The sequence below is a fragment of the Marmota flaviventris genome, chromosome 2, assembly GCF_047511675.1.
Source record: "Marmota flaviventris isolate mMarFla1 chromosome 2, mMarFla1.hap1, whole genome shotgun sequence".
Taxonomy (NCBI): Eukaryota; Metazoa; Chordata; class Mammalia; order Rodentia; family Sciuridae; genus Marmota; species Marmota flaviventris.
In genome coordinates this window covers 151,485,668-151,499,925 of record NC_092499.1, presented here as the reverse complement: position 1 = coordinate 151,499,925, position 14,258 = coordinate 151,485,668, and the positions used below count along the sequence as shown (strand labels likewise).

Sequence of the window (14,258 nt, the reverse complement as noted above, 5' to 3'; positions counted from 1 at the left end):
ACAAAGATGTTGTGTCCGCCGAAAACTAAAAAATAAGTATTAAAGTTCTCTCTCTCTCTCTCTCTCTCTCTCTCTCTCTCTCTCTCTAAAAAAAATAGAAAATGGATTACTAGCTTTAAAAAAAAACTTAAAAAAAAGAAAAAAAATAATGCAATCTGAAAATTAGACAAGTACTAGGAAAAATTAGCAGAAAATATGGAAAGGCAGAAAAAATTGATTATTATATAAAATAACAGGGTTAATCTCACCTGATCTGTGACAAGCCTGACAGAGTCTCTGGAGAACCTTGAAATGAGTTCACACCTTCAGCCAAACCAGAAGAAATGCACAACTAGCAATTAATGTTGACCCAGGCCAGTGTCCAAGCTAAACCAAAGGGCAACCTCTACCACCCATCATGTTGTTCATGGAAAATGTTCAGCCTAAGGGTTCCTCTTGGTTTTTGTTAGTTTTGAACTGATCATGCAGCCTGGTTTTCACTATGCTACCAGAAAAGTAAAGACCCCTCCTTCAATGAGCCTGCCGCCCCCAAGGCAAAGGATCTCTCAGCTATCTCGAAGATTCACAACCCAATGACAAAGTGCATCTTGTGTGACAGAGAAGGACCCTGGGAGGTGCACGTGGCCAGGACCTCTCTGATCCTTGCCTGTGCTTTTTTTCTCCTGCTGCTCAGCACCATCTTCCTTTGTTAAAGCATAAGCAAGTATACCCGGTAGAGTCTCAGAAGTCCCTTTAGTTGTCCAAACCTGTGTCACTCGTACAACTATTTTTAAAAATGGGTTTTAAAAGATGGATTTGAATAGGTCTCCCAGGTTATAAAGCAAAAGGCAAAGAATCTAAAGGTACAAGAGAGAAATTAAGGCTGGGGATGTGGCTCAAGCGGTAGCACACTCGCCTGGCATGCGTGCGGCCCGGGTTTGATCCTCAACACCACATACAAACAAAGATGTTGTGTCCGCCTAAAACTAAAAAATAAATATTAAAATTTCTCTCTCTCTTTCTCTCTCCTCTATCTCTCTCTGTCTTTAAAAAAAAAAGAGAGAGAAATTAAGATACCTAGAAGTTTAAGACAGGAGGTCAAACACCCAATAGGAGTTCCATAAAAAAAAAAAAAAAAGAACAGAGAAAACACACGTGAGGAAATAATCAAAGAACAGGATTTTCAGCATTAAAAAAAAAAAGACACACTGAGTGGCTAAAACCCTTCACTAAATACTGTGAAATACCAGACCACCAAGAACAAAGACCCTAAGACATCCAAAAAGGAAAGTGAATTAGTTACCAACCAAGAAGGGTGAACCAGATTGGCATCAAACATCTCTTCAGTGACATTAGATATGAAGACCAAGGTGTGATTGCCACCAAAGAAGTAACAACAGAAATACTGAAAATATTTAACTTTGAGAAATGGAGAGGGCAGGAGCTGAAGAATAGACTTCACACTTCATTTTTTACTTTTTCCATACTGTCTGAATTTCAAGTTCCAAGAACATATTTTGCATTTATCATCATTCTCATAATCATCATCATCACCATCTAGAAATATATACAATAGTCTCCTCTTATCCATGGTTTTGCTTTCTGAGGTTTCAGTTTCCCAACAGTCAATCATGATCAGAAATATATAATGGAAAATTCCAGAAATAAACAATTCATAACTTTCAATTGCACACTGACCTACGTAGTGTGATGGAATCTCACACCACCCTGCTCTGTCCTGCCTGGAATGTCAGTCATCTTTCGTCCAGTGTATCCACACTGTATGTGCTACCTGTCCTTTAACCATTTAGGAGTCATCACTGTTATTAGATGAAATGTCGTGGTATTACAGTATTTATATTAAGCAGTCCTTATTTATTTAATAATGGCACCAATACACAAGAGTAGTTATGCTGGCAATTCAGATATGACAAATAGAAGCAGTAAAGTGTTTCCTTTATGTGAACAAGTATAAGTTCTCAACTTAAGAAAGAAAAAAATGAGATGCTTACATTGCTAAGATTACAGTAAGAATAAATCTATCCATGACACTATGAAGGGAAAAAATTGTGCTAGTTTTGCTGTTGCTCCTTGAACTGCAAAAATTACAACCACAGTGAGAGATAAGTATAAGGAAAAAAACCCTCAGACAGGGTTCTGCATTATTTAAGGTTTCAGGCATCCCCTGGATCTTGGATCATATTCCCCATGGATAAGCGGTAATATTCGTCTGTACCAACATGTGCTTCCACTCCCAGGGAGCATGTCATACCAGGTTCTTTCTCCACCCAGAAGCATTTCTTCTCTCTCTTGTTCCTTGAACTCTCTCAGATTCCATCCCTCTTGCAGAGAGCCCTGCATCTGGCTACTAGGAACAGCCACAGGTTTAAGTCTTGACGTCATTGGGCAGGTGCCTGCTCAGGAGGGTTGGTTTGAGTTTGGGTTTTGTTTTTCTTTTCTTTTTCTCTCTCTTTTTAAATTTTTGTTGTTGTCATTGTTGATAATGGAGCAAGAAAAAAATATCATGAAATGTGTGTGTGAGTGTGTGTGTGTGTATCACAGATAAAATGGCAATTGAGGAAAAGCTGTTTAATACTTGTCATGATAGATTTTCAGCTCTGTCAACCCACCTGCATTTGGGGGCTGTTATTTTCCCATTTTGAAAAGAGTCAGCACTGCTGTGCCTCATGCCTTCTCGTGGCACAAAAGGGCAATGGCAGGCCCAGAGAGAGAACCTGTTGGCACCCACACTGCATTTGATGACGTGGCAGGTGCAAAGCAGATGCTATGTTTCTCCACCTTTTACTGACATTGACTCAAGAATCAGTTTCTAAGAAAATAGTGTCTCTTTGTGAATGATTGAAAAGAACTTTGTGGGGATACAACTCTAAAAAAAATGGGGCTGGAGATACAGTTCAGTTGGTAGAGTGCTTGCATTGCATGCACAAGGCCCTGGGTTCTAATCCCCAGCACCACAAAAAGAAGGAGGAGGAGGAGGAGGAGGAGGAGGAGGAGGAGGAGGAGGAGGAGGAGGAGGAGAAGAAGAAGAAGAAGAAGAATGGTCTGTTACATCAGAAGATTCTAATAAGTAAATGCTGGTAGTGTCCAAACTGCTTACTGACCTGTTAAACAGGTATAATTATCAGAGTTCTTTCAAACTCCACTGAGGGTTCCAAAAATGTATTTCAAAATCACCATCTAAATTCACTCTCAAGGCATCACAGTCATCCCTCGGTATCCGTGGGAGATTGGTTCCAGGAGTTCACACTCCCAAGAATACCAAGGTCCATGAATGCTCAAGTCCCATACATAAAATGGCATAGTACTTGCATAGAACCTATATACACATCCTCCTGTATACTTTAAATTATCTCCACATGCCTTATAATACCTCCTACACTGTAAATGCTATGTAAACAGTTGTCATACTGTATTGTTTAGGAAATAATGATAAGGAAAACAGTCTACATATTCAGTACAAATACAACTTTTTTTCCAGATTATTTTCAACTTGTGCTTAGTGAATCCACAGATACAAACCCATGGAGACTCGACAATATCTACAAATTTTCATTATAGATAAGAAGTCAGTGCTTCTCTTATGGTTAGATGGTGTTAAGGTTTATTTTTAAATAAACATTTACTGTTTCACACAGTTCCAAATTTTCTCTGCAAAAGAATTTTTTAAGTTTTATTTTAGAAAAATTAACTTGTATGTCTATGTGATACATAATTATGCCACAGGATCTAGAAGCTGCTGATTCAAAAGAAGCAGTTTATTTACATTGACCAGGATATAAATACTTGACTCATCATCTCTCTTTGCCTCCAAAAAATGCCAGTGTGTTAACATGCCTAATTCCTGTGAGCTCCATAAATTAATTACCTACCACACAATATTGTAAACTGTAGGTAAAATATGACATTTTCATCAACAGGTGGAAGAAGAGAAGAAGCGCCATCTATGAATAAATTCAAACAATAATTTCAAAATATTAAACCGATAATAGAGAGATGTCAAGCAAAGTGTACATGTTTTCAGTTATAAGATGAATAAGTTATGGGGATCTAATTTACAGTATGATGACTATAGTCAATAATAATGTAATCCATACTTGAAATTGGCTATGGGAGTAGATTTTCTATTTTTCAAAAGTGGAAACACATTGGGTGATGGGTATGCTAATTGACAATGGGAATCATTATAGAAGATATCAAAACACCATATAAATAGCCAAGCACGGTGGTACATGCCTATAATTCCAGAAAATCAGGAAGCTGAGGCAGGAGGATCACAAGTTTGAGGCCAGCCTCATCAACTTAGTGAGGGCTTGACTCAAAGTAAAATAAAAAGGACTGGGGAGGCTGGGGTTGTAGCTCAGCGGTAGAGCGCTCGCCTAGCACGGGCGGGACCTGGGTTCAATCTTCAGCACCACATAAAAATAAAGTCATTGTGTTGTGTCCATCTACACCTAAAAAATAAAAAAATAAAAAGACTGGGGATATATCTCCGTGGTAAAATGCCCCTGGATTTAATCCTCAGTATCTAAAACAAAGAAACAAACAAAAAAAAGCCCATCATATTGGCCACTTTAAATATATACAATTTTTTGTTTGTTAATCAGACCTCAATAGGGCATAGGATGGCACACAGCTTCCTCTCAGCCCCCAGGACATTACACTCCTTGAAATCCCTTAGGTCAACCCTGCTGGGAACTAAAATCAAAATACAAATTTATTACCCACAAAAAAAAGTCAACAAACTAAAAAAGATTAAATCACAGTCAAGTATCTTCTCTGGCCCCAATGTTAAAAAACTAGAGATCAATACCAGGAGGAAAAATATCAATATACAAAAATCAGTCGTGTTTGTATACACTAGCAACAAACCAGCCAAAAGAGAAATCATGTAAATGATCCCATTTAGAATATCTACAAAAAAAATACTTAGGAATAAATTGAACCATGGAGGTGAAAGATCCATACACTGAGAACTATAAAACAATGATGAAGGAAACTGAAGAGGCCACAAAGATATCCCATATCCATAGACGGAAGAATTAATATTGTTAAAATATCTGCTTTACTAAATCCCTATCAAAATTCCAAGGACATTTCTTACAGAAATAGAAAAACTAACCCAAAATTTTATATGGAATCACAAAATACTCCAAATTGCCAAAAGAATCTGGAACAGGAACAAAGCTAGAGGCATCCCACAACCTGATCCCAAAATCTACTACAAAGGTAAAACAATCAAAGCAGCAGGTACTGGCACAAAAACATATGAACCACTGCAACAGCACAGACAGCCCAGAAGCAACCATCATGTATAGTCAGCTGCTTTTCAACAAAGGTGCCAAGAAAGTACAATAAGGGAAAGGAAAATCTCTTTAATAAGTGATAGTGGGAAAACTGGATATTCACACGAGAAGAAGGGAACTGAATCCTATCCCATCGCCAAATAAAAATCAATGCAAAATAGAGCAGAGACTTCAACATAAGACATGAATCTGTAAAACTGTTAGAAGAAAAGACAGGGGGAAAGCAACTTGACATAGGTTTTGGCAACCACTTTTATTTTTTTTATATGACTACAAAAGCACAGGTAACAACAGCACAAACATACAAATGAGGTCACACCAAACTTTCTGCACAACGAGGGAAACGATCAACAGAGCAAAAAGACAACTTACAGCATGGGAGAAAATATGTGTGAACCATACATATGGTAAGAGGTTGGTATTCAAAATACATAAGGAACTTAGACAACTCAATAACAACAAAACAACCCAATTTTAAAAATCAGTAAAAAAAAAAAAAAACTATAAAACTAAATAGATATCACCTCCCAAAAAAAAAAAAGACCAAGGGCCAGAAAATATTCAACATCACTATTCCTCAGAGAAATGCGAATTAAAACTACAATGAGATATCCCTTCACTTCATGAAGATGGCTTTTACCAAAAAGACAAAAGATAACAAGTACTGGTAAAAAGGGAAAGAAAAGAGACAATTTGTACATTATTGGTACAAATGTAAATTAGTTCGACCATTATAGAAAGCAGTATGGAGGCTCCTCCAAAACTGAAAAGCAGAACAAACGTATGATCCAGCAATTCCATCTCTGGGTATCCAAAGGCAATCAGATCTGTGTATCAGAGACATCTGCACTCCCATGTTCATTTCAGCATCTTTAAAACAGTTTAATTTGGACAGTAGATGAAACTGGAATGGGGTCTGTGGACTGGATGCGAATGTTCTTCCAAAGTTGGTTTTCTAATCTGGAGAGGTTTATGCTGGCTAGATAAAGAGTGTCCTCCAACTGGGAAATAGCCACTGAAATTTTCATGAGGAATGCTACATCGTGTCAGAAGTTTGGCTCCCAAATGTTTAAGAAAAAGATGAATGACACTGGATTCTCTTCTTCATTGACAAAAGGAGTTTGCACAAGGACAAGCCACAGGTCAGATGCAATAAAATGGTTACAGTTAAGGAGTATATGTGAAGAGAGATACTAGTGTCCTCAGTTGTTTTGCAACTTTTCTGTTGGAAATCATTTCAATTTTTTCCAAAATGACGTTTTTTAGAAGTATATTTTCATTTTTTTCAAGCACTAGATTAGGCAATGACATTCCAATTCACTGTACCTACTGCCTGTGACTAAGACATTTTACATGGATGCCCAAAGAACTTTCTTCCTTCTCTTTAAAAATCCATTATTTTAGGGACAAGGTTGTCTATCCCTCATTGATTTTTTTCCCCCAGTTACAAAGTCTATCCTTTCAATTCTTCTTTATTTTAGGGAAAAAAATTCTTGCATTGCAATTCTAAATATTTATTTTGTTCTATTGCTTTGCTTTTCCTTCCCTGGACACTCTAATTATAGACATACTGGATCTCCTGTGCCTGTCTCCTATACTTATTTTCTCTAATTCACTGTATCTATTTGTGTTAGTCAGCTTTTTGTCACTGTGACCAAAATACTTGAAAAGAATAACTTAGAGGTGAACAAGCTTATTTTGGGCTCACAGTTTCAGAGGTTTCAGTCCCAGGTAAGTGGGCTCCATTGCTTTGGGCCTGAGGTGAGACAGAACATCAAAGCAGAAAGGTGTAGCTCATGGCACCTGGGAGATGGGAGGTGGGGAGCACAGAAAGACAGACAGGAAGGGACCAGGGACATATATAGTTCCCAAGGCCTCAGCCCCAGTGATCCACTTCCCCCAGCCAACCCCACCTGCCTACAAGACTATCCACTCATCCAAAGTATTAATCCATCAAATGGATTAATCCACTTATGAGATTATAGTGTTCATGATCCAGTCATTGACTAAAATCCCCACCTCTGAACCCAGGCTGCACTGAAGACCATACTTTCAACACATGAGCTTTTAAAAGGACATCCAGATTCAAATCATAATGTCTCCCTCATTTTTTTTTTCATTTTTCTTTTTCATCTACTTTTACTCTGTGCTTTCTATCATATCCATTATTTTCCTTCTAATTTAGTCTTCATTTTTTCCAAATTCTTTTTTGGCATCTCTCTAATTTCATAATTTTTTAACTAGTCATGTCTTTCATAATCTCTTTTTCTGATTGGTATTACTCCTGTAAAACTTTCTTTTTTTCTTTAAGCTTATGTTGAAATACTGTTTAGAATCTTCCTTGCTTCATCTCATTTTCTAAGTATTATTGTTTTCTTTTTCATCATTTTTCTTTTTTTCTTAATTTTAATATTTATTTTTTAGTTTTCGGCAGACACAACATCTTTGTTTGTATGTGGTGCTGAGGATCGAACCCGGGCTGCACACATGCCAGGCAAGTGCGCTATCATTTGAACCACATCCCCAGCCCTCATCATTTTTCTTTGAATGAATTTCTCATGGGGTTAGATTATGTTCCGTGTTTGTTCAAGCAAGTTTAAATGAGGTGGATTTTCCTGATTAGGGGGGATATGACTAAAAAATGGGGGGGGGGCGCCAGGGCAGCTTTGCTAACTGGGCTCTACTGATCTCTGTAAGACCCAAAATACAAACTCCCTATATATTCACCTGTTTCTTGGTTAAATCTAGAAACTTTGTAAACCTCAGGGCCTCTAGCTCTTTACTGCAGCTCCAGATAACTGAAGTCCTTGTTTTCCAATGATGAAATCTCAGCTTTTCATGGTTTATAGTTTGGGTTGGTTTGTTTGTTGTGGGTTGTTGTTTTTTGTTTGTTTTGTTTTGTTTTGTTTTGGAGGGAGGGGTCTTTGTTTTATTTTGTTTTAAAACAGTGCTATCTTAAGATTCAAGTATTTGCCCCCCATCCCTCTGCAAAGGCCCCTGTGCCAAAGCCTTGATCCCCAGTCTGTGACACAACTGAAAGGTAGTAGAACCTTTAAGAGATTACTAGGGATGTGCCCTTAAAAGCCATTGAAAGGGACACTGAAACTCTAGCCTGTCTCTCTTTCTCCTTTGTTCTCTGCTTTTCAGCCACCATGAGGTGAACAAGCTTCCTCTGCCACACCCTCTAGCATCCATGATATAGTGTACCACCTCGAGCCCAAAACAACAGAGCCAAGTGACCATGGATTAAAACCTCTGAAACTGTGAACCAAAATAAACATTTTTTTCATCCTGAGTTAATTATCTCAGGTATTTTATTATAGTAAAAGAAAACTGACTGACCCAACCAGTTTCTAAAATCTCTTTCTTTGCAGGTCTTCATCCTCACTTCTAGCACCTGAACCTATTTCCTCTCACCATCTGTTTTCCTGTCCTGCTCAATTTGGTATATATTCACAGTAATTTCTGCACAGGGTGAGACTTCGCCCTTCTAGGAAGAAGGACTTACCATGCATTTCTAAGATTCTCCAAGGCATGATGTGGATTCTCCCACATTCTTGTCCGGTCACTATTCTTGCCCATACAAAACTGTTTAAGAGCTTTCCAGTTTTGTCAATTGTTCTTGGATGTGGCCATCTATACTTCACTTCCACTTTTAGGGATGAGTGACATTGTGACCCTATTACTGCTGGTGTGTGGCCCCACTCGCCTGAGGCAGGGACTCTCAGGCGCACCCCATCACTTTTGTCAACCATGCCATCTCTGAGCTTTTTCTATGGCTGTCTTCTTGCTGACTGACTTAATGCTCAGAAATTTAAGGAAGAATGAAAAACAACTCTGCCACCATGAACACATCCCCATAAAGCATTTTTTGAAAGATATAAAAATAAGAACAAATCAAGGAAGAGACAGATCACATTCTTGAATTGGTAGATTCAATATTATAAAACAGTACTTTTTAAATTGATCCATAAATATAATAGAATTGATTTTGGGTGTCTTTTGCTGTAGAGAAAAAAATTTTACCTAATTAAATCTCCTAGTTTTCACTTTTACAGAGAAATGCAAATCATAAAACAATCTTACCAGAATCCAGACAGAGATATTTTAAAGTTCAAATGGAAGAACCACCATGGCACTTTTGAAAGAGGAAAAACAGTGTGGACAGACTTACCTTACCAGGTAGTAAAACTCACTAGGAATTTGCCATAATCAAAACAATGCAGTATTGATTCTGAAACAAATGGGTTAAAGGTATAGCTAGGTGGTGGAGTGCTTTTGCCTAGCATGCACAAGAACCTGGGTTCAACACCAGCACCACAACATAAATAGATAGGTAAATAGATAGGTAGATAGATAGATAGATAGATAGATAGATAGATAGATAAACAATTAGGAGAATAAAACTGAATATAGTCCAAAAAGAGAGCCATATGTAAGTAGAAACTTCAATTCAAAGCAAAATTAATGTTAGCCCTTTCTAAACACTATCTACAAAATCAATTCTAGATGAATGAAGACATGAATAAAAAGTTAAATTAAACATTAAAAGGAAATTTAGAATATTTGTGTGACTTTTGTAGAGATAACTCTATCAACTAAGAAAACAATCCAGAAACAATTAAAGTAAAAACTAGATTTAACTAGGTAAAAAATATTTTTTTATACAGAAAGACACCAAAAATTAAGTCGACTTCCTTCAGTGCACAGGCTCTGCACCATGATGTGCTGCCTCACTCCAGACCCAAAGGCAACAGGGCCAAGTGACCATGGACTGGAACCTCTGAAACCATGAGACAAAATAAACCTTTGCTCCTGAAAAGGTGAGTTTCATGGGTATTTCGTCACCATGACAGACAGCTAACCAACACACTAGTCAAAGCATAGTCCAATTTGGAATTTTGTTAGGTACTGCTGGATTCATTTCCACAAGAATATAGTTGTTGCCACCCATGGGACCATGACCCAAGAGTGCTCTTTTCCTTTGCAGCACAGGAGGTAGGAATCTTCATTACATTTAAAAATTACATTTGAAAAGAAGTCCAAGTAATGTGGGTGGTTTAATCCCATTTTTATATCTTGAAAAGAAAAGAAATATTCCATATATATAAATTCCAATACATTTTGTGATTGTAAAAGAAAGTGTGGAAGGACAACATATTAAACAACACTGGTAATCTTGGTTAACCATGCATAGAGAATTGGTATAGAAGAAAGCATGTTTTTTTTTTTTTTGTTTGTTTGTTTGTTTTAAGTTGTTACAACAATGATATATTGCTTTTTCAGTATGAAAAAAAAAAAAAACCAGGTGAAGTTGCTTTTAAAGGCAACTCAAACGCATACATTCACACACACAGGGTTAGCACCCAATGATTATGTCTTTATCAATGTATGTACTAGCAATTTGAATAATTCATAATGTACTTGTCTGATGTCTTGGGAATTAATAAAATTTCAAAGAAAATAATGAAGCTGATCTATTAAAGGATAACTGCTCAAGAACTTCACCCACCTCGGTTGGTCCTCTAAGCCATTAATACTGATGATCATTAACTCCAAAATGCAGGAGGCATTCATTCACCAGGGAACTGATCCAGCTCCTATATCGTTAGCTAGCAAAGTACAGGACAGGAAAACATTTGAAGGTTGTCCTTGAGTGAAAGGAATGGCCTTCCTCTACTTCACCTGTCTCCAACTCTGTCAAGGTCCCCTGAAATAGTTTGAATCCTAAGTGTCCTCCACATGCCCACGTGTTAAAGCTTTGGTCCTAAGTTTGGCTCTACTAGGAAGTGGTAAAAACTTTAAGAGGTGGAGCCAAGTGGGAGGAAGTTAGGTCGTTGGGGGTGTGCCTTAGAAAGGAATATTGGGACCTAAACCCCTTCCTCTTCATCTGTTTGCTTCCTGGCCATGAGGTGAATGGTTCTGATCCACTACACATTCCTCACCATGATGTGCTGCCTCATCACAGGCCCAAAAGGAATGAGCTGACCAACCATGGACTGAAACCTCCCAAACTGTGAGCTAAAATAAACCTTTCTGTAAAACCATCTCTTCCCACCTAAAAAAAATAAAAAAACCACCACTAAATTTCCTCACCTTCCCTAGTGCTTTCTCAAGCTTCTTTTGAATCTTCATCTTTCCAGGCATGATTTGGGGGCTTTTCCTAAGAAACAGAGGTTGCAAGCCCCTGATCAAGCCTGACTCCTTTACTACTAGGCTTTATGCCATCCCCTTCTGCCTAAGCAGTTAGTGTAATGGTTAGAGATGTGGTGTCTAAAATTGGGGCAAGTAAGTTCAAAGCCACTCCTTAGCTGAGTGACCTTCAGTCTTCATCTCAGTATACTCAGCAGAAATACTCAAGACTTCAGGAGGCCTCCTGGAAGGGAGACAGGCTCTATTGTGCTTTATTCTATTGGCTAAGGCAAGTCAGAGGTCCCATTCAAATTGGAAGGAAGGTAACTGCCCTGGGGCCCTAAAAACCAGGAGGCACAGTACACCAAGCCATAATGCTACTGGGCTATGACACCATGTAAAATTCATCTTCCTGCTTAACAACACAGTGAAGGGCTTAATAAGTGTAAACTGTTTTTCTTAGGTATTTTTTTTCTTAAACAAAGAGTTATTTTTGCAATGGTTCTTCACCATGTACAAACCAGAGAGAGGACCTAGAAAACCAGAGATTGCTAAGGAATACAGACCTCAGAGGAGGCAAAGAAAACAGAGTACAGACCTACGCTCCACTGTACAGATTTCCATAAAAGCTGGCAATCGTAATCACCTTTCTTAAATGAAGAACATCCTTGGAAAGCAGTGTCACCAATCTGCAGTCTGAAGGCAAGCATATATAATTGTCCCTCAGAATCCATGGGGGATGGATTCAAAGACCCCCCCCCCTCCAAAAAAAAAGACTAGGGATGTTCAAATTTCCTTATGTAGTACTGTGTAATATTTGCATACAATCTCCATACATCCTCTCATATATTTTAAGTCATCTCTAGATGTCTTGTAATGCCTACCACAATGTAAATTCTATCTAAATAGCTGCTATACAACATTGTTTAAGGAATAATGACAAGGAAAAAAAGTCTATACATATTCAGCACAGATGCAGGGATTTTTTTTTTTTTTTTTTTTTAGTATTTTCAATCTGTACTTGATTGAATTTGTGGATGCAGAAGCTGCAAATATGGAGGACTGTCTGAATATGGCAAGGGGCCCATGCTACCCATTCACAACCACACCACCAGGCAAACCTGCACAACATAAATGGAATCAATTACCCTTTCTGCAAAGGGCAGAAACAATATGTGAAAGATAGTATGTACTGTATTCAAAGAATTTTAAAGCTGCTTGGGGCACATTAAGTTTGAAGAATGAAAACAAGCCCAGAAGAAAACCGATGGAAGGATGGGAAGGTAGGAAATGGATCCTGGGCAGAAGTTACCTTAAAAATCTCTAAAATGTAAACAGTTTATTGTTGGTTTGTTGCTGTTCACCAGAGCCTAGAGAAATGTGTACACACAGAAATTTGTGGAATTACTCTGAATCTTGGGAAGCCAGAACTACTCTCTTATAGCAGTTGTAGAGAACAACATTTGAAACTGAATTAACTGTTTTACCTACTTAACTCTTTAAACCGAAATGTGAGTGTGCATTTTTTGCAGAAATAGTCTTTCTACTGTGCCCTATTAATGTTTTCTCTTTGGGGTTTATTATTAAAGGGCAGTTCTCTTTGCATACCCCTGGGAGTAGTGGAAAGGCTGGAAGGGTTGGTGGGGGGCAGGGATGTCAGGGAGGAGCCAGGGAGTGGAGCTAATTCACCAGTCTGCCACCTGTAGGCTGGTTCCAGCAAACTGAAACCTCAGTACTCACTAGACAGACATGAAAACAATGCATATTAAATAATACTAAAAACTGCGCAACAGATGTGTTAAGACTATATATAGGGGAGCATTTGAATCACGGTTCCTGTGTTCCTGCCTCCCACCCCCTCTCATTGATTTAAACGCTGGGAGCTGTGACCGCACATACTGTTATTCCTATTCAGCTCTGCAAGACTCACCCCCTGGTCTGAAATAAGCTTTGAAAATTAATACCCCCATTAGGATGAACAACCACACCTGTATCGATCCGTGTTTCAAAGGCATTTTTGCTCGGATCTCGTTTTAAAAGCCATGAAAGGAACTTAGAGAACAAAGGCCATTACAAATTAAATAAATAAAAGCGAGCTGGACGTTTTGCGTTTTTTTTTTTTTTAATTTCAAAACTCAAGAATAGCAAACCTTAATTACAAAGGCTTGGTTTGGATTTCTGTAGGTGGGATTTAAACATACCGAGTTTACAGTGTAAGTCTATACGATGTATTTCAGCACCATAAACCAAATGTAGTTACAGATGTCAAGAGTTCTCAGAACAAGTGCCTCTCTTTATAAATATCTGCTCTGCATATATTTTTCCCATTCCCATATGTCCATTCTGTATTAATATAGGGGGGAAAGCAACTTTCAACCAAATGCTAAAAAAAAATGTCAAGAATTAACTCTTAGTGACAATCATTTGTTTAATAGCGATCTCCTGGTGTCTTTCTCCTATGGAGGTTGACTAGTCACTGGCTTCTTTGGGAGTCAAAAACCTGAAATCAGTCGTCCTGACAGTCTGAAGCTCAGAAAACACGCCCCCCAGACGCTGGCTGCAGGTCGGCTGCCCTGTTCAGCAGGCCGTTAGGGGCGGGAAAACAGAGTGCCTGACACTGGTCGGCGAGTGGCCAGAGGAGGTAGGTTGGTCACCGCGGCCGGGACTGGCCCGCTACCTGACAGTACGCACCACGCTTCCTCCCCGCCTCGCTAGGGCCACTGCGAAGGAGAGGCGCGCGCAGACACGCAGCACCGCACTGGGTTCGGATCCCAGCTCGGACGCGGCAGCGCGCGGAGTACCCAAGGGCCGGCGGCCAAATGC

General features: G+C 38.7%; 1 protein-coding gene across 2 annotated transcripts in view; it reads right to left on the bottom strand.

Annotated features, from left to right (window-relative positions):
• Window positions 1–14,258, bottom strand: part of Entrep2 (endosomal transmembrane epsin interactor 2) — a 420,439-nt gene that overhangs the window by 405,662 nt on the left and 519 nt on the right. The window lies entirely within an intron of this gene.